Below are 21,270 nucleotides of genomic sequence, written 5' to 3'. Positions count from 1 at the left end.
AACTGCAAGAAACTCGCCTATCTGCACAATTAACCATCAGGAAGAAATTAACCGTTGTCTAGCACTTGCCCAATCTCAATCCCTGCCCTTGCGCGATCTAAATGTGACCTGGCCTAGTAAGACCGTTGTCTCTGTCTTCCCTCTGTTCCCCTCCCTTGCTCCTCGCGCCTTGAAACACTTGTGTATAGTATAGGCGTGTTATAAATGCCATATCATATCATATCATCATATCACAGGAAGCGGGCAGACCTATTGAAACTCAGGTAGCTAAACTTACTATGCCTACTGTCCATGCGCTTCCTCCTGATACTATTGTTAGGCAGAATCCTATGCAGCTCTCTTAGGGAGCACTAGAGAAGATTAAGACTACAGGTATGAGCAAGACAAATCCCCTTTTGTATCAGTCTGTACCACAAAGATTTAGTTGGTAGCTTTGGCTAAGCAGTCAGACTTATCTCAAGAGGGAGATGAACAGTATTCAGAGTTTACACAATAGGTATCACAGTACTATGTCATAAGGAAACACTGACCAAAGCTTTGTATCAAAAAAAGAGAATATATAGACTTATTTTATACACATCTAGTTCAACACATAAATTGCAGTTGATAAAGCAAGTTAGGTTTAGTCAAGGAATAAATATATACAACTCCCTAGTCAATTGTAGACAAGTTTGCGGTAGAGTGAAAACTGAGCAAAACGGCACAGTGAAAACCAACTACAAATGGCACTCTAGCAATTTAGCGAAAGGGAGGGAAAGTACAAGTTAAACCGAAATATCTTCAGACACCCCCTAGCAACACTTCCCTCAAGTTTTGTGAACAAGTAATGCACAGTAATACTTTAGCATAAAGATAAGTAATTGAAAACTGAGCAAAGGGGCACTTCACAAGTTAAAACAGTAGGAAGCAAGAGGTGTTTAGAAGATTCAGGTGCATCAACACATTTCTCATTGAGAATCAATCTAGTGAGAGCAGATCTAACAAATCAGCCAGAGTCAATAGGCCTGAGCCAGAGTCTGTGGTACAGGATCAAGAGCTTAGGAGCAAAAATGTTCTTGTAGCTGCAGTCAAGTCTTTGGTTAACGAATATTGAAAAGGTAGATGCAAGGCGAAAGACAATGTTAGACGAAAGGGCGTCCAATCCAACAAGTAGATAAAGGATTTAAAACACCTTTAGGGCTACCGCGCAGAAAGGGAGGCCTGGCAGAACAAAGTACCTTTGAATGAAGAAGTGGCTCCTGCGGTGGCGGTTGTTCCTCGTAGTTCCTGCAGTTCGGGGGATCCAGCAGTGGAAGAAAAGCTCACGTCGTGGAGGAAGGTCGAGTTACTGCACTAACCAGGGATGAAACCAGCCGCGCTGCTGCCCAACAAAAAAAAGGTACGCTCCTTTAAATCGCGGTACGGGTGGATGGCTGCCTGGCTATCCGGCCTCCAAGTGCTGGGCACTGGCGATTCGACCAAGGCAGGTCCGAGGAAGCGATTGGTGAACTGGTTGGTCCCACCAGCTCAAGGAAAGAAGGCTCTTGCGAAGAAGATCTCGTCTCGTCATGAGGAAGAAAAGTGGTGAGATGCAGCAGCAGGGCTTCACCGGTGGTGCAGGTGCTGAAGATGTCAGTGGCTTCTCTCCCCTTCGGTTCCGTAGTTCCAGTGGCGACGTCTTGCTCTTCCAGTCCTCAGGACCCCATTCATACAGCCTAGCTGTCACTCACACAGTATAGGCGCGTTACAAATGCCATTTCATATCATTATCTTGGCAGGAGACCCTCCAGCTTATCAGGATAGAGTGTGACATGGGTTGCAGAGGCAACCCAGCCCACGGGGCCTACTCCACCTCCCACACAATGGACCTACCCCAGACTCAGTGGCGCCAAAAGAAGGGCTTCTTGGCAGAAGCCCGCCAAAAAGACGAACATAGGATCCCGACCTGGGTTAGGAGTTTAGAGTAAGACACGAGAAAGAATTTACATTAAAGTTCTGGCAAATAAAACCTACCGGAGTAAAGTTAATCATAAAATAAGCCGGCGGTATGTTAGAAGCTGTCAGAAAAAGTGGTAGCCTCGAACAATGGAAAATATCCGCGGTTGAATATTTATGGTAGTAACCACTGCCACCAGCCAGAAACTTTAGAGAGAGAGACTTTACGGAACCCCCTCGAAAATGAACCTAAGGGAAAAACTATTAACCCTTTCCAGTACCTCCATAGTAAAATGGGTTGTACTGGTTAAGTTCATATGATGGGGGACTTTACATGCCCTGGGAGACAGTAGTCAGTCCCAAGGTATGGAGTCTATGTTTGGGGGTCGCTACGACACCCTTGTGTCACTGCACGGAGGGTGCTGTGTAACACATGTGAATAAAGCTGGTTCCTATGGGGGAGAGAAAATCCCATAGGCATTAAACACAAAAATAGCCTAGAACACACATAGCAAAAGTGCCTAAGAGTGGGAAAAAGTGTCTCACTCTTAGCAGGTAAAAAGAGACAAAACCTTCAAGTCCAGCAAAGCTGCTGGGAGAATCTATAGGTAAGGGAAATTAGCCATAGAATGAGAACTCTCCCTAACAACTATAATTTCTAAAAACAATGAGGGGGAGAACACAAGGGACGTCAGACTCACCATCTGCCATCAGTAAGCTGCAATGAAAAGCAGAAAACGCTCAGCGCATTTAATTAATGCGAAACGTAGGGAAACACATCTCAGTAAAAGCAATGCCTTTGGCAAGCCAGGAGAAGGGCTTGGACCAGATGACATCATTTACACATACCTTTATTTAAGTAAAAAGAAAACGCTGCACTGCCCCTATTCTAAAACAGAATTCCCTTCCGAATATCTACAAACTAAAGTGCTTGTCGACAGTCCAAAAGAACGTAGTTCTCGGTCCAAGCCTATTCACTAAACTGGCCCCACCGCTAGGGACATCTTTTCACCAAAATGCCAGGGGTAGCTGAAGTGACACTACATGACACTTGACCTCTGATGATATCACAGGAAGTGATGTCACTTTACCCCACCCGGAAGTCACATCATGGGAAGCGATGAAACTCAACCTTTCAACCCTTAACAAAATAGAATGTGGCATCCCATAGCATTGTACCTAAGTACAGTACACAAACTATGGTTATGATATCACTATAATGTGACATATATTTCATACAAGAATGGATCACCGTATGTATCGTATGTATCGTTAATATCACTGAGTCACTGATTACCTGTGTTGGTACTCATTTATCAACCTCAGAAGGATTAAAGGCTGAGTTGAGGTGTTTAAGAACAGATTGTTGAGGTGTTTAGGAACAGATTGTTCCTAAACACCTCAACTCAGCCTTTAATCCTTCTGAGGGTGATAAATGAGTACCAACACAGGTACTCAGTGACTCACCCCCTGAAGTGTGCCTAAAATAAACCTTTAATGAGTCTAGCAATTATCGTATAGAATTCCAGAAAGAGAAAATATTTGGTATTCCTATTCTTTCTTATTTAGGGTCACTGCTCAAAGTGTTACAATTGTGGAATGCCCTTTTTTTTAAGAGGCCTGACCAAGAAAGCCATCCACTCACAGAAACAAATAGCCACATGGTGCTGGCCACAGCCCATGAGCTTACACCTAAATGACGTCCATGCCCGCCGCGTAGAAAAAATGTAAAAGAAAAATAGGTTGTGTGCCCTGGGTTTTCACCACAATCTCTTTAAGGGGCGTCCAAGCAATCCCTCTTGGGTCTTGATCCAATAGTCATTAGTTAATACTAGTTTCCCTCAAAGAAACAGTTCTTGACAGTCTATAAAGGTTCCTCAAAAGTTTCTCCAAATTCAAGTACCTAAAAACACAAACATTTCCAAATGTCTTTAGGTGGAGGGATAGTTCCCTGGTCCATCTCCACCACTTTGGTTGATCTCTCCTCACCTTAATCAACTGTTGGGTGTCTCTGTGCGCTCCTTGTATCTGTTCTTTACTTTGCTTTTTGGGCCCCTGTGACTCCTTTGGGTCTCTCTTGTCCCAATGTCTCACTTATATCTTTAGGTTCTGGTGACCCTTCTTTTTGTCTGGTTCTCTTCGCTCTCCTGGGACCATGTGAACCTTCTGGAGGTTCCTGTGACCTCTCTTTCCTTCTGTCTCTCTTAGTTTTTGGGGTCCCTGTGACCCATCTGGTATTACCTGTCCCCCTTGCTCCTTCTGGTTTTCTTGATTCTTGTGGGGTCCTGTGTCCGTCCTGGAGGTATATGAGACCCCTCTCTGGCTCTCGTAGTTCTTGTGGGCCCCTGTGACCCTTCAGTAGGCATCTGAGACCCCACTTTAGTTCTTGCAGCTCTTGTGGGTCCCAGTGACCCTTCTGGTGATCTGTGTTGCTTGGGTTTCTCAGGCTTCTGAAACACTTCTTATCTCTTGCTCTCTTGCTTCTTTGGTCCCTGTGACACTTGGATGGGGTTAAGGCACACCTTCCCCCTCCCCCTTTCATTCATTCATCTCCTCTCCTCCCTCTGACCTGGGCTAACTGCATACCTGCTGTCTTGCGGGGTTTGCTCCAGTGAGGGTCTGAGTCCTCAGCTGTGGTACCGTTCTCCAAGGCTTGCCACCTTTCAGTACTGGAGGCTAGTGGCTTTCAAGTCCTGCTCGTCTCTGTGTTCTCTCCCTGGTTGGCTCTCAGGTTGAGAGTGGAGGACCCCGTCCTTCCTTTGCTCCCTGATTTGGCAGCTCTGTGTGGGTTCTGGGCCCACCACATCCTGTACATGGTTGCGCCTATAGGTACGTCCATTTTGCACGGGCCATGCCTCTCAGGGCCCGCACTCTACTCTGCTGAGCAGACAGAGTCTCCCTCAGGCTTCGGTTTTCTCCCGCACTACAGCTGGCTGTGCTGTTTTGCACAGCTCTGCCCCTCGCCAACGTTCTCACACTGGAGGATCACCTTGACGTAGGGTTTCTCCTCCCTTTCAGAGTTAGTGGCCCTTTTTTCTCACTCCGAGATGGAAAAGGTGTGGACTGTTTACTATCATCGGTCAAGTCTGTAGGAAGTTCAGCACTACCTTTAGCCAAACACATAGAGGTAATCTAAGTGTTATCTTGAGAAAACAAGTAGATGTAATGTCAATCTTTCTTACTCCCATGTGGGCAGAAAATACTTTAGGTATAGGGATTTACCCATGGGAATGGGAGTTCTTGTCCCCTGAAGGGGAGTCAGTCCCAGTGAGCTTCCGCTTTACCAAACCCCTAGGGAGTGTTTTGCTGAGTGGGCTCACCTCCATAGATTTCAAAGAGGGTGGATCCCCCTAGGGAAGAAGGGAAGAAGGGAAGAATTCCAGAGATTTAACACAGTATGTTATTCAAATCCTGTCAGTAGCTTAACTATCCCTCATGAAGACCTTACTGATAATGACAATGATCTTGACAGACGTGAATCAGTCTGTACCAAGTGCTCACCTTGACTGGGACTTAAAAAAAGTCAAAGGCATCAGCTGCAGAAGGAAACACAGACAAGCTTTAGATCAAAAGGAAAAAAAAAGAAGGGGACTGCTCTCGGTGATAAACACACTACACATAAGCATCTGTGAAGAGGAGCAACTGACAGTCGCTTGGACAATAACGACATACTACAATATCGCCCCACGAGAACACCTAATAACAATCTCCAAGAGAATACCTAATAACAATCTCCAATCCAATCGCTTGCACACAGAGAACTAGATGCACAGACAAAGAAGTCTCGGTTTTTGACCAATCCATCTTTGAGTCACTTGAACCATTATTTACTCATGAAGATAACCCATGAGTGAAAACTGCTGGGAAAATAATCAGGATTAGCTTAATATGAGGTCTACTGAACTCAGTTCTCTCGGTCGTAATTTTCTGACCAGATCCCTGAGAACAGGACAGGACATTGAGGAGTGGAGACACAATCAGAACTCGGTCACTAATACTCACATGCGTGCACTTAACGTCCAAAATGTTTTTGATCGGAAGAGGGACTATCGTCATAATTGCTCCCTTTTTTTTAACTCACTTTTTTCAAATTCTGCCCCTTCGTACCATCACTACAAGGGAAACCGAGGTAGCTGAGTTGCTTGAAGAAACAGGATATGTCACCCCCAGAATACATTTCCATACTGATATCATTTTGGACTTTATTTATAGCTATGGGGCTGAATTTGCTAGCTATGGTTACGTCTATACCTTGGAACAAGTAGAGCGACATTGTGATACTATCCAGCCAGTAAATGCTCGCACTTCTACTTCTCTATGTTCACTATCATATAACGGCAGTACAGAGGGCAAGGTTGGGACTAACAATGAAAGAAGACCCTCCATGCACAACATAGCCCCATCCAGATTGTAACTAATAGAGCATAGACTAGCCTTGTCCAGCTTGATAAGGACTTTGACAGCACTAACAACAATTATGATAGCAGGTGGTCATGGCTGTCATCTTTTCTGCCAGCAACTCTCCGGCTTTGCCGCTAACAAATCAAGTTAAGATGCTTTCTTGGACCACTCAGACCCCTCTCAACTCTTTGATGATGTAGCACTCTTTACTATTATACACAATTTATGTATTTTGGCCCTGCAAGAAACCTGGGTCATTGATAAACCTGAACGAAACGACAGGCGTACCATACAACCTGTTAAAAAAGGCAATAAAGGACAACCTAAGGGTGGCTTGATGATTGGTGCAAAGAATTCTTACAATTTGATTGATCTTAATGTGCAAGTGGACCATATATTGATAGGCATTCTAACATGGGTTTCTTTTGACGGCCGTAGGCACAGACTACTATTCATTAACATTTATGAAAGCCCTAGATGTAAACCTAATTATACCATCCTTAACCAGGTCAAGATACTTTTTGAGTTGCAAACAGGCTGGAAAGAGTGTATCATTTTGTGAGGTTTCAATTCCGAGATCTCTGCAGACCTAGTTACCCACAAGGACCTCAAACAAGTCACCTACAATATAAAAGGTTTGGGGTGGGCAACACTCCTGGGCATTCATGGGCTATGCATAATGAATGTGGGTTTACCTTGGAAACTTTAATAGAGTCTCAAATTACAACGCTAGCATTCTGGATGATATATTTCTTACTCGTCTACTATTTATGACCAAAACCAATTTACGCATTGTCCGATGTGAATGGAGTGACAATTTTCTCCTGTATGCTTTGATTGGAGTGACTGAGCCTACCCACAATCATGATGCCATAGCTTTAGTCAGCCTTACCAATGGCCAGAATATAATTAACTAGAGTACACCCGATATGGCTTGCGTTCACAACACTTTACGCCTTGTAGCACTTACATTCCTTAGTCATGACTGCTGGGTATCCATTTGTCTATTTATTGGCAATGCTCATTCAAGAAATACAGAGAACATAGATCCTGTCTCTCAGTCTGCACATGATAACGAAACTGGCTGGCGACTGGCTAACCTCGTAGAGCTATTTCTAGATGGATATGGGGACGTTTTATTTGGCATCATGGAACAGGAAACTGCTATTAACTAATGTAAGGGCATGCAGACCCCGAGAAATGCTGAAATTCTACATAGACATAAATATGACAAGGTTGTATGTGATGCTAAATGTAGACTTAGGAATGACCTTCACTACATCTGCCAGAACATCTCTGAAAGCTCTGATTGCTACATGGAAATCAGGCAGATGAAAAACTGCTATCGGCAACGGTTAAGAATATTCCACAGAACTAGAGTCATCGAACTGTGGACATCATTGATAGTTGTGGCCAGGAAAAAATACAGCCGTGTTTTCTGAAATGTATATTACACTGGACTCCCGGCTGAAGGTCTGTTGGGCGGAGCCCCCAAATCTGATTGGGAGACCCACATTAGGGACATTATCGGGCAGCCTAATTTCAAAAGGAACAACTCACTAGAAATTACTGATTGATGGATTATGTGGCCCGAAGATGGACTCAGACCAGAGGACATGTTATGAAAGTGCTTTATTCAACTAAAAAGAAAACGCATTTCTAGCTCTATTGCTAAAAGGGCAGTTCCCTTCTCACCAAACTATACTAAGGTGCTCCTCAATAGTTAAATCAACAAAAATGGTACTTTGTTCAAACCTTTCCTCTCAAGTCGCCCTACCACTTAACAAAAATATAGACGAAAAACAAGGTGTAGTGTCCTGCCTTCAGAATTGTTCATCCTGATCGCTCTCAGGGGTTCCATGAATCCCTCCTGGTTTCAAGTCCAAATGCTTATCCATAGAAGACAACAGTTCCTGACCATCTGTCAAAGTTCCAAACATTTCTCAAGGTTAATAAACCAAGTTTCAAGTTTCTAAAAAGATCAAATGCCCAAGTTGTCATAGGTGGATGGCTAGTTCCCTAATCCCTCCGTACAATTTGGGTGGGTTTCTCCTCATTAGATTTATGTCATCGGTTGTGTTTGTGTTCCCCTGAAATCAGTTCTTCAGTTGTCTCATTGGGCCCCTTTGACTCCCTTGGATTTCTCTGTCCAAATGTCTCACTTTTCTCACAGGGTTATTGGTAACCCTTCTTTCCATATGCCTCTCTTGGTTCTTGGTAGTTTCTCTGAGTCGTTTGGCAGGTTACAATATTTGGGTTTCTTGGGCTCTCACAACCCTAGAGTTCCTCTGTCCCAATATCTCACTTATCTCTATGGGGTATTGATAACCCCTTTTCCTATGTGACTCTCAACTCTTAAGGGGTGTTCTGTGGGCTGGCTGGAAGACTACAACAATCAGGTTTCTTGAACTCCCTTGGGTTCCCCTGTTTTAATGTTCCACTAATTTATCTGGGAGATAGGTAATCCCCCTTACCACCACTTGGGTTTCTTTGTCCCATTGTCTCACTCATCTCCCTGGAATATTGATAACCCCTCTGTCCATATGCCTTTCATGGCTCTCTGGAGTTTCTGTGAGCCATTTGGCTGATTACAATATTCGGGTTTCTGGGGCTCCTGTATTACTTATTGCTACTGGGCTCTTTCTCTCTCTCTCTGGGCCTTTATGCCTCTGGTATGGGGTTACAGTAATCAATCCTTCTTCCCCTTTTGCTGTATGGTCTCTCTGCCGCTCTCAACTATGAGCAACCTGGGTACCTTTTATGTTGCAGGGTTTGGTCCGGTGAGGGGTCATCTACTCGGTAGCCATGGCATTCTCCATGGCCTTTTGGCGTTCCCATCTGAACAAAAGCGAGATCTGTACTTCGCTCTTCTAAGCATTTCACTGCTCTTTTGCTTTCACGTTACGAGCAGAGGATTTGTTCCTAACTCCTGTTCTGGGTTCGACCTAGTTTCTCGGCGCTGGGCTCTGCAACGTCCTCTTCGTGGTCACACCTCCAGGTAAGGCTGCCTCTACTCTGCTTTGGCCTCGCTGAATCTGCACAGCTCTGTGCCAGGTCAGCAGTGTCTCTATCCTTCTCCTCCTCTCAGAGCCACAGCTGGCTCCGTTCTGTAGCGCGGCTCCACCCCTCAGTGACATGCTCACATCTGAGGCTTGTCTCTGACTATTGCTTGTTCTCCTCCATTCAAGGGTGATTGTGCCTTTATTCTTGCTCTGTGATCAAAATGTGGCGTGCTGTTTATTTTCAGCTGCCAAGACCGGGAGAGACAAAAATTATCTTGACCCAAACATCCAGAGGCACTTTCAGTATTATTTTGAGTTCCACGGCTTAATCTAACATCAGTTTCTCTGATTCCTATGTATGCATATAATGCTTTAGTTATAGGCTTTTTGATAGGAAAGGAACTCCCCTTTAGCAATAGAGCTAAAATGGCGTTTTCTTTTTAAGTTAAATAAAGCTTCTTGACAACATGCTCTCTGGTTCGAGTCCTCCTTCTAGCCTGCCACAGGTGGGAAAAGACTATTTTCTCGACTGTGTTATATTTGCCGTAAATAAACAGACGGACACAGAGGTGTTGTGTAACAACCTTTCACTTTGTTTCTTTGTGTGTGTAACCTCAGGTGCCCATTCATTTCCTGCCCGCCCACCCTCAGTTCCTGATTTCCCTTTTTTGTCTTTCCTAACTCTTCCCTTGCCCACATAAAAATGTGTGTACAATGGTGAGGCAGGGGTGGTATTGACAGTCCTTCCTTCATGCTCCTGTTTTTAGATCTTGTTTCAAAAACATACATGTTAGGAAAGATTTCGTAATTGTAGGTAATTTTCCTTCCATGTGGCAACCCCTAAACTTTTTGCTGTTGTTTTTCACCTTGTTCTCGACTTTGCCAGAGAAGTGCAGCCTTCTGCCGTACTCCTCTGGGCTTTCGCTCCTTTCTTACGGGGAAACTGACATGCCCTTAAGACAGTCAGTACCGGGAAACGCTGTTTTCCGTAGTTTCTTTTATCATGTTGCGGCTTTCGTGCAACATGACACAAGAAGGCACTGTAAGCTAAGTTACTGCTCTCTTGGGTCTCTAGCCTTCTACAGGCCCTAGATACTCTTTTAGGATTGTAATGGGCCGGTGCAAGTGATTCACGGACGGGAATGGTGGCAGCAATCGTTTCTTGTGTTTTGAGCTCCTTTTGGCGTTTTTAAGCGTGTTTCTCGCGCTTAACCCAAAATGGTGGCCTGGCTCCCAACATGGCCAGACCACGAGGCTCCTTTGTCCTGTCCGCTGACCGTCTTGCTCCAAGGAAGCCGACCCGGGGCCTTCCTTATTTGGGCATGTACTTTCTCGTGAAACACAGATGCTTTTGCGGGCTTCTACATGCCTGGTGTGTGCCTCCAGGATGTGGGCTGGGATGTCTGTTCCCAATACACATCCTGGGTGCCAGAGAGTCTGGGGTGATGTGAATGCCTGGGACCACCGTGTTCCGTGATAGGTCCACGAATGGTGTGGGTGTTGATGAGCGGATCTCCCATTGGGTCCCCTCCGTTTTGGCACGAAGGGAACCGTGGATAAGAGGGGGCTGGAAACACCACTACCATGTCGATCTCCTGAGTTCTCACGAGCGAAGGAATACAGGAGCCAAGTATCCTGCAACCAAGAGGCTGAACCGAGGAATCGCTGGTGACCCGCTGAAGGACTGCTCCTCTGCACTGCTGTCGCCTTGTGAAACCCTTTTCACCTTTGATCGAACCAGAAGGCCTGGTCTGGTACTTCGACCCTTGGAATAGCAGGGACAGCTATTCTCGGCATCTTCACCATCTCCTGCTAGTAAGCCTTCGGAAGCGTCTCTGGGCCATCCAGCAGACTGACCAGCCTACACAGGAGTCTTGCTCTGTAACCACCACCAGGTTGTGTAGTGTTTTGAGTCCTTGTCACTCTCACACGATTCGTACACTTGGCGTTCCCAGGTCTGAAGTGAGTAGTGTACATTTGGCTCAGATACACACGGCCGCTCCGTTGCCCTGCTGTGGTAACAAACTGTGCGGGTTCCTTCGTTTGGGACGTCTTTTACTCAACTCTGCTGCTGCAGACTCAACACGACGACGAGACGTCCCCTGCTCTTCTGAACCTGCCAGCGACTGAAACTGACGCGGAGAAGCCTGCGTCTGCTTGCATCGGGGACCGGTGAGTAGCATAGCTAAGAACTGGTCGCCCTCCTGCAGGAGCCCATAGCTTTTCCCCGCTGTGTCAAAGCAGCACACCTTTCCGTACCCGCGCTCTGCTTCTGCCCACAGTGGAGGCTGCGCTTGAGTTGCGGAACACTGTTCTTCTTCATTGGTGCACTAAACTGAACTGCCTGATTTCCCTCGAAGAGACTCCCCTTTTGCCCGTTGGCACCAGCGTGTGCAGGTACTTTTGAGCACAAGGCTCCACTCTTCGTAGGGCTCGGACTTCCTTTTAGTTAGGTGCCTCTGAAGGCGGACTGGGTCTAAGCATTATTTCGTACTGCCTGTTTTCCTTCCCTTTTAGGTGGACTACACATTTCGTGCATCTAACGCTTGAGACTTGTTTGTATTTGTATATATATTGTATTGGTATGATATGTCTTGGTTTACTAGAGTTGTATTGTGATTTCTCGCTACGGTCATTGTTTTAAAGGCCTTGGAATAAATGTGTATATATTTTTAATATAACACCTGTTTGTAGTAGTTTGTAAGTCTCCTTGCTTTGTGTGCTCATTGCGGGCTTTCAGTCACCCTCACCCCTCTTGAGACCTAGGGCCTCATCACGACCTCGGCGGTAACGGTAACGCTATTAGCGCGGGGGCTATTAGCGCGACTGCCATAGCCCCCGGCGCTGATAGCGCGAGATCACGACTTGGGCGGACTCGGAAGTTCCCATTCCCCATTGAGCCCATTCGGGAATGCCCCATTCCCCAGTGGGCTCAATGGGGAATTTTCACGCTCTTACCGCCGGCGGATTTCCCGCCGGCGGTAATAGCGCGAATTTTCGGCGGATTTCCCCCCAGCTAAGAGCTGGGGCGAAATCCGCCAAAGTCCTGATTCGGCGGACCCTTAAATCCGGCGGTAATAGCGATACCGCCGGATTTAAGGGTTACCGCCGAGGTCGTGATGAGGCCCCTAGTCTTGACCGCCACGATCGCTACCCTGATTGGTCTGGCTTGTCCAGAGGTTACCCTGTTCCAAGTAATTAGGTTGGCCTTCTGAACTTCTGCGCCACCAGGACAGAGTTCCGAAATCCGTCTTAACAAATTGGTTTACAGCGGTGGGATACGACTGAAGGTATCCAGTGTTGCGCACAAACTAAGGCATTTCAAGTTATTCCTACCAGGACACGTAGTGAATTGTTATAGTTTAACTTTAAAAAGGCCATAGTCCTATCTAACAGTATGGAAACAAATACCTTGTTAACTTTAAATGCTTCCAAATCAGAAACATTGAAAAAGATGTGTGCGGAGAGAGGTGTTTCCTCTCAAGGCACGAAATTGGATATGATCCAAAGAATCGTGGCGTGGCAAGAAGCGCAGCTTGATGCTATAACTTCTGAGGACAGTGCAGAAGGAGGTGGGGCTGCTCTCACTGGTAGAACCGACGGTTCTGCCGCTGCACTGATCCACCGCGACCACGAGGACAGGGAGGATGAGATGTCTAATGTTTCCTCTGCCAGTGCTGATGGGGAGGCTATGCTTGAATTCAAGAAGCAAGAGCTGCGGTTTAGGCAGAAGGAGCTTGAATTCAGCATAGCCAAACTAAAAATCGAACAGGCAGAAAAACAGAAAGACAGGGATCACCAGTTGGAACTGGCCAAGCTTCAGGTTGCAAATGGGTCCAAGGGTCCTGGACATGGGTCTGGGCCTCCTCTCATCCACGGTTTCCGAAAGATCTGCTCAGTGTGTATGAGGAAAGGAATGACATTATGGACTGGCTGAATGCGTTTGAGTATGCATGCGAAGTTCAACAAGTTGACAATGCTGATAAGATTGCCTGGTTACTCAGCAGACTGCCCCATTCTGGCTGTAGTGCCATTATGGAGATGTCGAAGGCTGAGCGAGCTGATTTCGCAATGTTAAAGCAAACTCTCATTTTAAAGTTTGGGAAGACTCCGGCCCAATATTTGAAACGATTCAGAGAGTATAAGAAAAAGGAAGGTGGTACTTGGGTATCTTATGTCACAGAATCCTTGAAAAACTTAACTGGCTGGGTCGAAGGTTATAAGGTTTCTACCTTCGAAGGCATGATAAATCTTGTCATGCTGGAACACATTTTTGCATCTTCTTCCCCGGAGCTTAAGCAGCATTTGGCCGATTCGAAGGAGATAGATCCTAAGAAGCTGGCCATTGCAGCAGACTTATGGGTGTCACATCGAGTGTCCCATAAGGACAAAACTCATCCTGGTAAGCAGGAGGAAGAGAAAAAGTCCAAAGATAAGGAGGGTGGAGAATCTGATAAATCTTCTTCTCAAAAGGGCCACAAAAAGAAAAATAAGGGTAAGACACAAGAGAACTCACAGGGTAGTGGAGGTCCGCCTCCGAAACAGAACTCTGGTTACAATAAGCCTCCCCATGTAAACAGACCCAATGGATCTTGTTTTGCTTGTGGAGCAACTGACCACGTCAAGGGGAATCCCCAGTGTAAGGTTAGACCTTTGGGGGTCCACTCCGCTAATCTGGCCTTCTCCTCCTACGAGGAAGAAGATATTACAGGAGCATCCTTCTCCTCAGACTCATTTCCCAGCGGGATAGAAGCTGAGGTAGTTTTAGTTTCCCTGGGTTCCTGGGAGCCTAAAGTCGCAGAGGCGTATGCTAGGATTCCGGATAATACCAAGCACTACTTTAAAGACAGTGTGCTGATCAATGGAGTAGATACTCCAGCTCTTAGGGATAGTGGGTGCAGTCGCACTGTAGTGGATTCTACCTTGGTAGACTCAGAGGAAGTTGCCAGAGCTACTCTGATGCCCACTAAATTGGCTGACGGCCCACTCCGTATGTTCCCAGTAATACCTGTAAATCTTACTTTAAATGGTAGAGCAGTCAGGATTCCAGTGAGCATTCAGAGAAACGTCCCAGGAAAGGTCTTGTTAGGTAATGATCTCAGAGCTTTAGGGCTCGTAGGAGACACTGCCGAAAGACCCTACACACGATCTCAAGCACGGGCAGCATTGGCCAAGACCAATACGCCGCCCCAGCCGAAGGGGAAACCCAAGGCAAAAGGAGTAAACAAGTCAAGACGAGGGAAAGAGAATATTCCCCTGAGCTCGCCTACCACTGCGGTGGAGGAAGTTGGTCAATCGCCCGGGCCTGATGAGGAGGTGGCGATGCCTGAAGTATTTGACCCCAACGACCATCCTGAACTAAAAGACTTGTTAGTAGAACGTGGTCCTGATAGGGACGAATTCAGTAAAGGCCAACGTGAGTGCCCATCTCTGGAAGGCCTAAGGAGACAGGCCTGCTCCCAGCTTGAGGGTGAACCTCCTGGGACGCATAGGATTTATTGGGAAGGTGGACTCCTGTATAGTGAGCCCACAGAGTCTTCAGAAGGAGACCATAGGAGGTTGGTGGTTCCCCTTGCTGTTAGGTCCTTCCTCCTGCAGTTGGCGCATGAAGTGCCCCTTGCTGGTCACCTTGGTATTAAGAGGACCAAGCAAAGGTTATCCATGCACTTCTACTGGCCCAAGATGCGGGTGCAAGTAGAAAGTCACTGCAGGAGTTGTGCCTCCTGCCAGTTATCTGGTAAGGTTGGCTCGGCAATCCAAGCTCCATTGGTACCACTCCCAGTTGTCGGGGTACAATTCGAAAGGGTAGGGATCGACATCGTTGGTCCCCTTGACCCGCAAACATCCTCAGGCAATAGGTTTATCCTGGTGCTGGTCGACCATGCAACCAGATATCCTGAGGCCATCCCATTGAAAACTGTAACTGCCGAGTCAGTTGCAAAAGCTTTACTTGGCATATTTACTAGGGTTGGCTTCCCTAAAGAAGTTGTGTCGGATCGTGGCAGCAACTTTATGTCGAAGTATATGCAGGCTATGTGGAAAGAATGTGGGGTCGCTACAAGTTCTCTTCTGCATACCACCACCAGACCAATGGTCTGGTGGAACGTTTCAACAGAACGTTAAAGAGCATGATTAGGGCTCTGGAAGAACCTCAGAGAAGAAAAAGGGATCTTCTTTTACCATGCTTACTGTTTGCCTACCGAGAGGTACCACAGGAGGGTGTTGGCTTCAGCCCCATCGAACTTCTGTTCGGTCATCCTGTACGGGGACCCTTAGCCATAGTCAAAGAGGGATGGGAGATGCCCACTCCCCCTGTTACTACCAATGTAGTTGATTATGTGCTAGGGCTCAGAAAACGGATGGTACTTCTGATGGGTTTGGCTAGTGATAAATTGAAGGCAGGACAAGCGCTGGTGAAACATTGGTACGACCAGAAAGCTTCCCTCATCAACTTTACACCTGGTCAGCAAGTCCTGATCATGAATCCCATAAGGCCTCGAGCTTTACAGGACAAATGGTCAGGCCCTTACACAGTGGTGGAGCCCCTGGGTGAGGTTAACTATTTAGTGGACCTTGGAAGGCCTCGACAGGCTCCAAAAGTGTTTCACGTGAATAGGCTGAAGGCTTTTGTCCCAAGAGTCGAAATCGCAGCACTGCTACTGGCTTCAGATGTTGAGGAAGAGGAGTCTGAACCTCTCCCCGACCTGTTCCAAAGCGGTCCTTCAGATAGCTCCTTTGAGGGTGTCCGAGTGGCCCCTCATCTGACTTCTGATCAGCAGGCTGAGGTGAAAAGTTTGCTTAGGCAGTTTTCCCCCCTGTTTTCACAGTCGCCTGGTTTGACACCTTGGTGCAAACATAACATAGACACAGGAGACAGTGTACCTACCAAAAGTAGGGGATACAGGATGTCAGACAAAGTACGGTCTTATATTAAGACCGAGGTCAACAAGATGTTAGACCTTGGGGTGATTGAACCCTCTAGTAGTCCTTGGTCCAGCCCTGTGGTTTTGGTTCCAAAGGCAGGCACTTCTGAATTGAGGTTCTGCGTGGATTACAGGGCTCTGAATGCTGTCACCAAGACAGATGCACACCCCTTGCCCGAACAGATGAGCTGGTGGATACTTTGGGTGCCTCCAAGTGCCTCAGCACGTTTGACCTCACTGCGGGCTATTGGCAAATAGCTTTAGCAGAACATGCCAAGGAGAAGACAGCGTTTTCTACTCCAGACGGCCTTTACCAATTCTGGGTAATCCCGTTCGGGTTGAAGAATGCACCTGCCACTTTCCAGAGGCTTGTGAATCATGTTTTGAATGGGTTGGACGAATTCTGTCTTGCATATCTGGACGATATAGCAGTTTTCAGTGCCACCTGGGAAGACCATGTGAAACACCTCGGGATTGTGCTCCAGGCTCTTCAGAAAGCACGCTTGACCATAAAGGCTAGTAAATGCCAGATTGGACAAGGCTCAGTGGTTTACCTTGGACATGAAGTAGGTGGAGGGAGGATACAGCCTCTTCCCAGTAAAGTACAAGCAGTACAAGACTGGCCTACCCCCACTACACAAACCCAAGTGAGAGCCTTCTTAGGACTCACGGGGTATTACCAAAACTTCGTGGCAGACTATGGCCCCATAGCTGCCCCTCTGACTGCCCTCACAACTCCGAAGAAACCCAAGAAGGTAACTTGGACAAACGAGTGTGAGAAGGCCTTCAATGGCTTAAAAGACTCCTTGTGCCAGGCCCCTGTCCTCAGGGCCCCTGATTATCAAAGACCTTTTATCGTGCAGACGGACGCCTCTGACACTGGGATAGGAGCTGTACTATCACAAGTAGATGAGAAGGGTAAGGAACACCCTATTGGTTTTATTAGTCGCCAGCTTAAGGACAGAGAGCTCAGATGGTCCATGGTAGAGAAAGAATGTTTCTCTGTTGTGTGGGCCCTAAGGAAGCTGAGGCCCTACCTCTATGGGACCCACTTCACTGTGCAAACTGACCATAAGCCCTTAAAGTGGCTAATGAACATGAAGGGGGAGAATCCAAAGTTGCTTAGGTGGTCCATAAGTCTACAAGGCTTCGACTTCTCTATTGAGCATAGGTCAGGTGTCCAACATAGCAATGCTGATGGGCTGTCCAGAATGTTTAACCGACCTGAACAAGAGACTCATCCAGGGGTGGATTAGTTCCCCCTGTCCATAGTCTGGGAGGGGCGAGTGTTAGGAAAGATTTCGTAATTGTAGGTAATTTTCCTTCCATGTGGCAACCCCTAAACTTTTTGCTGTTGTTTTTCACCTTGTTCTCGACTTTGCCAGAGAAGTGCAGCCTTCTGCCGCACTCCTCTGGGTTTTCGCTCCTTTCTTACGGGGAAACTGACATGCCCTTAAGACAGTCAGTACCGGGAAACGCTGTTTTCCGTAGTTTCTTTTATCATGTTGCGGCTTTCGTGCAACATGACACAAGAGGGCACTGTAAGCTAAGTTACTGCTCTCTTGGGTCTCTAGCCTTCTACAGGCCCTAGATACTATTTTAGGATTGTAATTGATCGGTGCAAGTGATTCACGGACAGGAATGGTGGCAGCGATCGTTTCTTTTGTTTTGAGCTCCTTTTGGCGTTTTAAGCGCGTTTCTCGCGCTTAACCCAAAATGGTGGCCTGGCTCCCAATATGGCCAGACCACGAGGCTCCTTTGTCCTGTCTGCTGACCGTCTTGCTCCCTTCACCTTCCCCAGGTCGAGCCGACCCAGGGCCTTCCTTATTTGGGCATGTACTTTCCCGCGAAACACAGATGCTTTCGCGGGCTTCTACATGCCTGGTGTGTGCCTCCAGGATGTGGGCTGGGATGTCTGGTCCCAATACACATCCTGGGTGCCAGAGAGTCTGGGGTGATGTGAATGGCTGGGACCACCGTGGTCCGTGATAGGTCCACGAATGGTGTGGGTGTTGATGAGCGGATCTCCCATTGGGTCCCCTCCGTTTTGGCGCGAAGGGAACCGTGGATAAGAGGGGGCTGGAAACACCACTACCATGTCGATCTCCTGAGTTCTCACGAACGAAGGAATACAGGAGCCAAGTATCCTGCAACCAAGAGGCTGAACTGAGGAATCGCTGGTGACCCGCTGAAGGACTGCTCCTCTGCACTGCTGTCGCCTTGTGAAACCCTTTTCACCTTTGATCGAACCAGAAGGCCTGTACTGGTACTTCGACCCTTGGAATAGCGGGGACAGCCATCTCCTGCTAGTAAGCCTTCGGAAGCGTCTCTGGGCCATCCAGCAGACTGACCAGCCTACACAGGAGTCTTGCTCTGTAACCACCACCAGGTTGTGTAGTGTTTTGAGTCCTTGTCACTCTCACACGATTCGTACACTTGGCGTTCCCAGGTCTGAAGTGAGTAGTGTACATTTGGCTCAGATACACACGGCCGCTCCGTTGCCCTGCTGTGGTAACAAACTGTGCGGGTTCCTTCGTTTGGGACGTCTTTTACTCAACTCTGCTGCTGCAGACTCAACACGACGACAGACGTCCCCTGCTCTTCTGAACCTGCCAGCGACTGAAACTGACGCGGAGAAGCCTGCGTCTGCTTGCATCGGGGACCGGTGAGTAGCATAGCTAAGAACTGGTCGCCCTCCTGCAGGAGCCCATAGCTTTTCCCCGCTGTGTCAAAACAGCACGCCTTTCCGTACTCGCGCTCTGCTTCTGCCCACAGTGGAGGCTGCGCTTGAGTTGCGGAACACTGTTCTTCTTCATTGGTGTACTAAACTGAACTGCCTGATTTCCCTCGAAGAGACTCCCCTTTTGCCCGTTGGCACCAGCGTGTGCAGGTACTTTTGAGCACAAGGCTCCACCCTTCATGGGGCTCGGACTTCTTTTTAGTTAGGTGCCTCTGAAGGCGGACTGGGTCTAAGCATTATTTTGCACTGCCTGTTTTCCTTCCCTTTTAGGTGGACTACACATTTTGTGCATCTAACCCTTGAGACTTGTTTGTATTTGTATATATATTGTATTGGTATGGTATGTGTTGGTTTACTAGAGTTGTATTGTGATTTCTCGCTACGGTAATTGTTTTCAAGGTCTTGGAATAAATGTGTATATATTATATATTTAACACCTGTTTGGAGTAGTTTGTAAGTGTCCTTGCTTTGTGTGCTCATTGCGGGCTTTCAGTCACCCTCACCCCTCTTGAGACCTACTCTTGACCGCCGCGATCGCTACCCTGATTGGTCTGGCTTGTCCAGAGGTTACCCTGTTCCAAGTAATTAGGTTGGCCTTCTGAACTTCTGCGCCACCAGGACAGAGTTCAGAAATCCGTCTTAACAATACATATATGATTAAATAGTGCAGAAAGCTCCTCCATCAGCTGAACAGCACCATGCAGGCCCCGCTCACTGCAGTGTATTGGTTGCTAGGGAAACAAGTTCAAATACTAGACAGGCCTGCACATATGTTCCAAGCTTCCTAGATAATTCTGCCACAGACAGGAGAGAAGAATGAGTTTTCATATGGGCCTGGTTTGAATTTCTTGCAATGTGTTTATGTTTGAATCAGTGTGGGTATGTTTATTTATTTATTTGCATTTTAAAAGCGCTCACACCGGGGGCATCGAGGCGCTGTTACAAGAATATGGGCCTCATTACGAGTCATTCGGAATCGGTTAACGGGGTCCGCTAATGGATGCAGACCCAATATTCCCATTCCGCCTGATTACAAGGTCCCCTCGCGGGACCAGGGAGCTAACAACGGGCCGGTCGTAATCGGCCCGTTGTTAGCTCCCTGCAACTATTCCCATTGAGCCCTTTTGAGCCAATAGCGGCATGGCTACCGCCAAAGCTGTAATGAGGCCATATATCTCTTAGTTGCATATTTATAACACGCTTAATACCCGCAGGTTTCTAAGTGCGGACCCGGGATCGAACCTGTGTTGCTTCGTGTCGTCTTGTTTCCAAGGTGTGCACGTTGCCGCTGAGCTATCCTCTTGTGTTTATGTGTGTGTTAAGTTAGGTTAATTTGCTTTTATAGTACACCAAATCAGCATTGTAGTAGTTTCTGAGCATCTCAGCTTGTCCATGGTAGTGGTCTTCTATGCCACCGCCATAGGTATCAAGAATTGGATCTGTTGAAGAACAAAATGAGCGAGGGGGAGATAAGAGCCTGGGACAGGGATGATTCAAACACAAGTGTGTGTATGTGTGTAAGTGAGTTACATTGCAATTGCTGACATATATTGTTGGCACGGGCACCATGCACATATTGGAAAAAGCACAGGTGTACTGTTGGTGACCTGGCATCTATTGGGATTTTTCATGTGTTGCGCTACTGAACCAAATGTACATTGTATGGCTTTTACCCTATTTTACCACCAAAATCATAATATAAAATGCACCATTTCAACCCATTACCTAAAAATAAATTCTGGTGGGGATCCGCCCCCAACTTCTTTACATTTCTTAAGGTTACTCATCTCTGTGGTCATTCACACTAGTTCCATACAAATATGAATGCCCCACCGCTAAAAATGTTCATACTCCGCCATGGACATTGGATCATTTAGAAAAGGATACCCCCCGATGGAGACCACATGCCCTCTAACACCAGCCTCTGCCTCTGCCACTGCATTGATAGGATACAAAAGTGTCAACTATGAACATCCTCAGAAAGGGCTGCTGGTAGAAAGAGCCGCTTAAGTGCACCCATCACTCGCCCAAAAAGAATTCAAATGGGCTCTGTCTGAGTTTTGCCTTGTGGTAAAAATGTGGCGATAATTCCGTTACTGACACTTTTTTGGGCGATAGCGAAATTACCTCCATTGTTCCTGCGAAGCCAAATTATCTGCCTCATCACGAGGCTGGCGTCCCCGTAATGAAGGGTGCCGGTACGGGACCGGCACCGTTCATTACGGGATGCCTGATTACGAGGTCCCCTAGCGGGACCCGCACAGAGCGTCTGGTCAGACAAGACGTCCTT

This window comes from Ambystoma mexicanum, chromosome 12 (genome assembly GCF_040938575.1).
Source record: "Ambystoma mexicanum isolate Mex_15411 chromosome 12, UKY_AmexF1_1, whole genome shotgun sequence".
Lineage (NCBI taxonomy): Eukaryota > Metazoa > Chordata > Amphibia > Caudata > Ambystomatidae > Ambystoma > Ambystoma mexicanum.
The sequence above is the reverse complement of the archived record's forward strand: the minus strand, read 5'-3'. Positions refer to the sequence as shown.